The following is a 7,462-nucleotide window of genomic DNA, read 5'->3' as shown; positions in this document are numbered from 1 at the left end:
ATTATACAAACGGAATGTATGAACATAAATAAAAGAAGAAATATGTGATAATCTATCACATTCATTTGTTTTAAAAACTAACCTTTACAATGAAAAATCACTTATTTGAAAAACTTTGTATTACTTACAGACTTTACAAAACAATTTTATTAGTGATATTTATGTGTGAGGAAAAGAAAAACGTTTATTGTATATAAAGGCCATGTTTCAAGGGACATGATTTAACAGTAAAGTTTTTATATCATGCAAAAGAAAACAAGTTTCACTATTAGTTATTTTAGAAATGCTACCTAAACTTGAATGACAGTTATTAAATATTATATATCCCATCCACAACTCCATTCTAATAACTACATCAAACAAAACTATGTAAGTTGAAATTTTAACTAAAAAAGGAACTCAGGCTAGCTTTAAATTTTCTGATGTCCACTAAGTTTAGCACCTTTTCCTTCTTACTACAAAGAACCTTCTTTCATATAAATATAAATGTTACCTAGAACATCTCATTTTCTGACGATGCAGCATTACTGTATTTATATTAAAACTCCATCCTTAGGATGGCAGATTAAAGTATCCCTTTCAATTCCTTATTCTGCTAACTGTTCCAATGAAGACACACAAGGATAATGGTCTTCTAGCACATCTGGCAATTCGGGATTGTTCTCTTGAAGACGTGGAGGATATCTCACCTGTGTTAGAAACTTCAGCTCTTTAAATTTAGAATTTGTTTCATCAAACTGCATCTAGATTAACACCTATATTTTCAGTGTTGACTTCTTCAATTTGTTCTGTGGCTGCACAAGCCTCAATCTTTCTCCAAAATTAACTTCTTGACTCTTCAGTGTTAGAATATTTACAATTATATGTTGCACCTCTTCAACAGGCTGGGCCCTTGCCAGAATGACTTTCTCATAGGTTGTAGTAATATTTTCAATAGGACTTGTAATTGGTCCAAGACTTGCAAGGTATATCCAAAACTTAACAAGTATTTTAGTGCTTGGAATATTTTTAACCAAGTCATACAGTGTGACCAATATTTGTTTTTTTGGGGGGGCATCCCTCATTAATCAGATTCAGGCATTCAGAAAATGTCTTGTTTACTTTTTCAGTAAATAGTCTCTGCTCATCTTCTTCTGCCATGGTAGTCCAGAAGGACCCAATAGGGTTTTCATTTTGTCCTTCAGGTTCTAGTTGAGTAAGTACAGACCTAGGAGGCCTTTTCATCACTTTTTCTTTGCCAGCTTTCCCCTCAGTCAGATGGATTTTTCTCTCCTCTGCAGTTTCTTTGGGCTGAGCCAATCTAACAAAGGCTGCTTGGGCTACAGTATGTCTTTGCTGGTCAATGGTTTTGGACTTTTCTATCAGTTTGGTATTAGAAGATTAATCTGCTTGGTTATAATTTCAGAAGCCAGGTTTCTTGATTATGTCTCATTTCTTTTGGTGTCCTGAGAAGAACTGATTTTGACAGTAGATAAATCTGTTTTTAACTGTAGTAATCACTTTCCAGTAGGCCCTTTCTGGACTGTAACACTGGCAGAAGTTCTGTCAATGCCCTGTTTCACCTTGCCTTGGCTATTATTGTGGTGACTTCTAATAGGAGGTCACCCAAGCTGTATGTCCTGACATGTAGGGCTCACAAATTTTGTGGTAGTTCTGTTTGATGTGCTATTACTTTTCACTGTTACACTGCTTGTGTTTATAGGCTGTGGCTCTGTGGTTTCAGAGATAGCAGTTGAAAGTGTCTGAGTTGTGGCAGAACTCACATATTTGACTTGTAGAGGTTTTCTAAATGAATTAACCTTAGACTGAACAATTTGGCCATGATAAGATTCCAGCAGCACAGGTTTCTTGGGAATGTTGATAACATCTTGCTTTGGTTTTTCAGTAGTCATTTGTGCTTTTTCACTATTTTTTAAAAAGTGAAATGCCTGGGTAAATACATTGATCTTGGGGATCATCTTTAATTGGCAACAACTGAAGGGTTTTATTACTATCCTCAAAATTATATGTGTCAACTGCTGTAGTTGAATTGGTTAAGTCATTAGAAGGTTTAAAAGGAATACAATTTTTTCCATCCTTATATTATTTTTGTTCTCTGTAGGTCTATTGGCATTTTCTTTATGAGACATTTTGTTTCAAGTTTCAAAACTTTTGTCCTTTCTTGGACCTGATGTTCAGATGTCATCATTCTCCAGTCTCCTGGATAATACCTGATCTTCCTCTTTGGATACAAAATGTGTTTTTTTTCTAAAAGAAGTTCCATGATGTTTTATCTTCTTTTCTCCTGCATGATCACTCTGCACAATCATCCCACATGCTCACCCTACAGAGTGGGCAATGCCCTCTTGTCACCTGTCTCACAGTCGACAGGAATGAGACATGGAGGGCTGTCACGCAGCTAGTCAGGCATGAAGCTGGTGGGTGTGCAGCCCTCAGGTGAACGACCTGTCTCCTGGCTTGCACCACTGCCCCCACCACCATGCAGCCCCCCACCTCGGAACATGGGCTGGGCCCTCTGACTGGGTGGCAGCTGCAGGACATGGGGCATGGCTGGGAGGCTCATGGCAGCCTGGAGGTTGGGTCTGCAGACCCACCCACAGCCTGCAGTCACCTGTCTCGGACTCAGTTGCCCCCATCTATGTCTGGAAACACTCTTCCTAATCCTTTTCTCTTCTCTTCTCCTTCTGGGACACCAATGATTCTTATATTTGTTCACTTCATGTTGTCTATCATTTCTCTGAAATCCATTCCAAATTTTTTCAATTTTTTCACATTTGTTTGCCCTTTCTTCTGGTTCACCTATTCTTTCTTCTGCCTCTTCAGATCTTCTCTTGTGTGTCTCTAGTATATTTTTAATTTGATCCACAATATCGTGTATTCCCATAAGATCTGCTATTTTAAAATTTACTTTCAAATTCTTCTTTTTGCTCTTCTAGAGTCTTGATTTCCTTTATGTCTTTAGCCATCTCACTGAAGTTGTTTTGGAGATTTGTTTGTACTTCTTTAATTAATTGCTCCAAATTTTGTACCTCTTCCAGCTTTTTAATTTGTTCATTTTTGGTTTGTTCATATCTTCTAGCTCCTTCAAGTGCTTTGTAATTTTGTGTTGGCTTCAGGGCATTTGCTTGTCTTGATAGGTTTGTTTTGGGAAGTACAGAATTATTTGAGCATTTATATACAGTTTGGTTCTCTGGAGTGCAGTTTTCCTATCCTCTAGCAGGTGGTGCTCTCAAGTCAGTCTTCCTTGAACTTTTCTTGTGCAGTGGGTACAGTCCATACCATGTGGGGAAGCAATATGTGCAACAGTTCATATGCACTGGGGACGGCCCACCCTGGGTCTGCGATGTGGACCCTGAGCAGTTGGGCAGGGAGCCCACTCAAGGGCACCCTGCAGATCAGACATGCCCCACTTCCTTCTTGCTTTGTGCCCACAAGTCTCTGGGGCACAGGAGGGGCTCCTGATGTGCTGGTATGGTACCCTCTAGTATCCCCGCTTCTTGCTGGTGCACCCCCTGAATTCCATGGGGGGTGAGCAAATGTTGCCTCCCGGGTTCCCCTATGGAAGCTCCTGGCCATCTGGCTGTGGAAGATCACCTCCCCAGCTAACCACCAAGGTAGGTGCAGGGGAGTGGAGAGCTGCTGTGCACTCTCTAGCCTGGAAGTCATCTCGCCACTGCCAGTGCTGGAGGCAGACCCAGCCAAACAAACACCCATCCCTCGAGTTGCTGTCTCTCATGATTTTGTCCACGTCCCCTCCACATACTGTGGGGGACCCTCTATGGCCAGTCATAACCCAAAACTGTGGTCCCAGGTTTCCTCCAGCCCCTCTCCAGTTTCTTTCACAGAGGAGGAGCCTGTTCCACCTCATCTACTTCGCCATCTTCCTGGAAGTCTCTGTTGAGAAGCTTTTGATTACTGATTTCAATGCAATATTTTTAATTTAATGGAGAGATTATTCAACTTTTAAATAATTCTCTACCAATTTTTTGATTGCTGTCTTCCAACATCTATTAATTTTGCTTCTCTATTGCCTATCACCATTATATAATCATAACAACATTCATGCTATATGTAATGCAATGTTTTTCTTGTGTTTAAACAAAACATGTTCCAGGCAGATAATAACAGTAGAAAATATACTAAATATGTTGGCCTGTTCATTTAAACTCGCCTAAATAACTTCTTGTATCTTTTTTGATAACCTCTCATTTAAATTGACTTATTCTCTGTCTCTAATAGGGTACTTAATAATTTTGTCTGATTTTGATTGACATGAAGTTTTAAAATCTAATTCCCTTTAGAAAACAAGCATTTTAATGGCAGAGACTTTTATTCTTTTATGTGATGTTTCTCAAATCTAGCATGTGTTACATACAGTAGGCCCTCAATCAATATTGATTTTAAGTAAATTGAATACTGTATGCTTCTACCCATTTTGAGATTAATCAGCCGACATATATTAAGGAAAGAACTTAATACACAACTCATTTTTCACAGAGAAACCAGCCAGATGGATTTTTTTTCTTCTTAAGTGTTTAATACTTTTATATTAATTCCATGTGACATGTGCTCTTTCTGACACATCTCTCACTTTAATGACCTGATAATGTCACCAAATGGTTTTTGGCTATATCAGAACAGGTATGTGTAGGAAGCAACTAGAATTCCCTTATGAATACCCACAAATGCCAATGAATTCCTAACATAGATATTAGGGGAAAAGAAGAGAGCATCTGAGTTAATGAGAAAAGTGAAGATACAGTCCTTGCTAGAGCTGTAATGGATGGTGCCCAGGACAATATAATGCTACAAAGCTCTCTTTTAAAAACACAACTTCAGTAATATGTATATGTGTGTATTTGTGTACATATATATGTGTGTGTGTGTGTATATGTATGTTTAAATCTCACCTTGATTCTTTCGTCACTTAAAAAATATCTAGCTTGTTCTAGTATATACACTTAGATCTGAATTGTTTTTACCACTGAACATCAAAGAATTTAAAAAATGATACAAATATAGTATTTAAGCTACTTACATAAAATACAATTAGCCTCCAGGAATTCACTCTAAGACTTATCTCTTGCTCCCAGAATCCCAAAATACAGCACGCTTGGAGGCACTAGCTTCATACACCCATCTTAGTTCTTCACTTTGTACCCAAAGAGTTTGGCAAAATCTTTAACCTGTGTCTCAGTTTCCACATCTGTAAAGGCAGAGACACAGATATTATATGCTGTAAGTATTTATTTGTTCACTGTGGATGTGTTTTTTTGTGATTATGTGTTTGTGAATAAGGTAACCTTGGTTTTAACTCTCCTATACCACTTATTAACTCTGTTACCTTGCACAAGTTATTTAACATGTCTGACTCAGTCTCATCGTAATAGGCAAAAATATTGAGGATTAAATAAAAGCATGGATGTAAATTGCTTACAATACATAAAATTTCTCAAGTTTTAGCTAGTATAATGATGGCATTTCAGGTGTAGAATATGTCTAATTCAAAGTAAAAAATAAGAAAATGATGAGCTTTGGGGGAGACTACATATGATCTAAATGTTATCACAAAATGCCTTAAGTATTTCTGTTGTTTAGCTTTACTGTAAACTCTTCTATTAACAATAATTAATGTAAACTTTTCTGGTTCAACTTTCTTAATTATGCTCCAAGTTTGAACATAAAAAATAAAATTGAAGAAAAAAAGTAGGATATTTTTATTGCATATTCTTTACTGCATAGAGAAACAATTTTTAAAAATATGGAAAGTTGAGAGTTAAAATAATAGAGCAAGCAAAACACAATTTGAATCTCTTTAATGAATTTTAAAGCCATTATACTATATGAGATCAACAAGGGACTGAGTTTATATAGATAAGAGAAAAGGACTGAGAACTGAGACCGACAGCACTCCAGTCTTAAGAGCTTAAGGTTAATAGGAGAAATTGGGAAAGGAGATCTTAAGTTGCAGCCAGAGAGGTAAGAGGGAAATCAGGAAATTTCGATGTCTCAGAAACCAAGGGAAGAAAGTATTAGTAAGTGTCAGGGGTGAGGGAGGAAATTGGGAGGAGGGAAGAATGTATCAAATGTAAATGGAGGATGGGAAATTGAATGATAGTCTCAGGTTGACTGGAGAAACAGGAAAATTAGGAGTAATTTTTTTTGATGAGTTGGGATAGAGATGATGCATTTGTTTTTAATATTCTGGAACAATCTTATTAGTGGGACAAGTAGAGGATAATTTCTAGTGGACACTATATTTTCAGCTACCATATTAATTTTTACCACATATTATTACTATCCTTTAATGAGCTTCTCCCACTATACTCTGTGCTCTTTGAGATTAGGAGCAGTGTCTTATACACCTTTGTATGGTTAATGCCTTACTTTACGTTTAGGAGAGGCTAGGTATATTTTTGTTGAAAGAACATGAATAAATAGTACTTGAAAAATGGCTAGATAGTTGGATGGCTAAATGGGTGGAAGAATAAATAAATGAAAGTTTGAAGAAGTGCAAAACTTCAGCTTCAGAAGTGGGTCATTTATAAATATAGAGACCTAATATGAGATGATATTTGTGTCTGCAGTTTTGATGTTCCACCCACATGATGGTTTGGAGTGGTAACATTCTGCATGCTGAAAATTAGAACTTTTATTCAGGCAATATATACTCAAGAATGGAAGTTGACTACAGTTCTCCTATAATATCAGAACACTCTGAGACCCCCATGAAGTCACACTTGTAAATGTACAGTGTAATTATCTACTGGTTAAACATTGTAAGATCCAGAATAATTTAAAAGACATATATAGAGCAGCACTGCCCAAAAGAAATAGGTATGAATACTAGTCACATGCTTGATTTTACATTTTCCTGTAGTCACTATAAAAGATAAAAAGGAAATATGAAATTCATCATCAGAATATATTTATTTAGCCCAATATACCCAAAGTATTTTCATTTTTACAAGTCCTCTACATAAAATATTAATGAAGTATTTTGCATCCTTTTTCATACCAAGCCTTTGAAATCAAGTGTTTATTTTGCATTTACGGTATGTCTCAATTTGGACTGGCCACATAACATAAGTTCAATAACTACATGTGGCTAGTGGCTACCATATTGGGTAGCAATGATCTAGAAAATCAAGAGGGATAGTAAAGTAAGGCAAACCTAAAAATGAACAAGTCTTTGGCTCTCTTATCACTGCTTCAAAATTGTATTGTGATAGTTAATTTCGTATGTCAACTTGGCCTACGTTATGGTCTCCAGTTGTTTGGTCAATCACTGGCTTGCTTGCTACTTTCAGGATATTTCAAGATGGGATTTGCATCTATATCAGCTGATTGCACCTATCACCAACAGATCAACAAAAAGATTGCCAAGTTGGAGGTTTTAAAAGCCAGAACTGAAGATCTAAGAGGTCAGAAGAATTTCTGCCTCAGCTTCAGCATTGGCACT

At 36.9% G+C, this 7,462-nt stretch overlaps 1 pseudogene; it reads right to left on the bottom strand.

Annotated features, from left to right (window-relative positions):
• Positions 1 to 587: 587 nt before the first annotated feature.
• On the bottom strand, positions 588 to 2,563 carry LOC119525845 (annotated as a pseudogene).
• Between the last annotated feature and the right edge of the window lie 4,899 nt (positions 2,564 to 7,462).

The sequence above is a fragment of the Choloepus didactylus genome (genome assembly GCF_015220235.1).
Source record: "Choloepus didactylus isolate mChoDid1 chromosome X unlocalized genomic scaffold, mChoDid1.pri SUPER_X_unloc2, whole genome shotgun sequence".
NCBI lineage: Eukaryota > Metazoa > Chordata > Mammalia > Pilosa > Megalonychidae > Choloepus > Choloepus didactylus.
The sequence above is the reverse complement of the archived record's forward strand: the minus strand, read 5'-3'. Positions and strand labels throughout refer to the sequence as shown.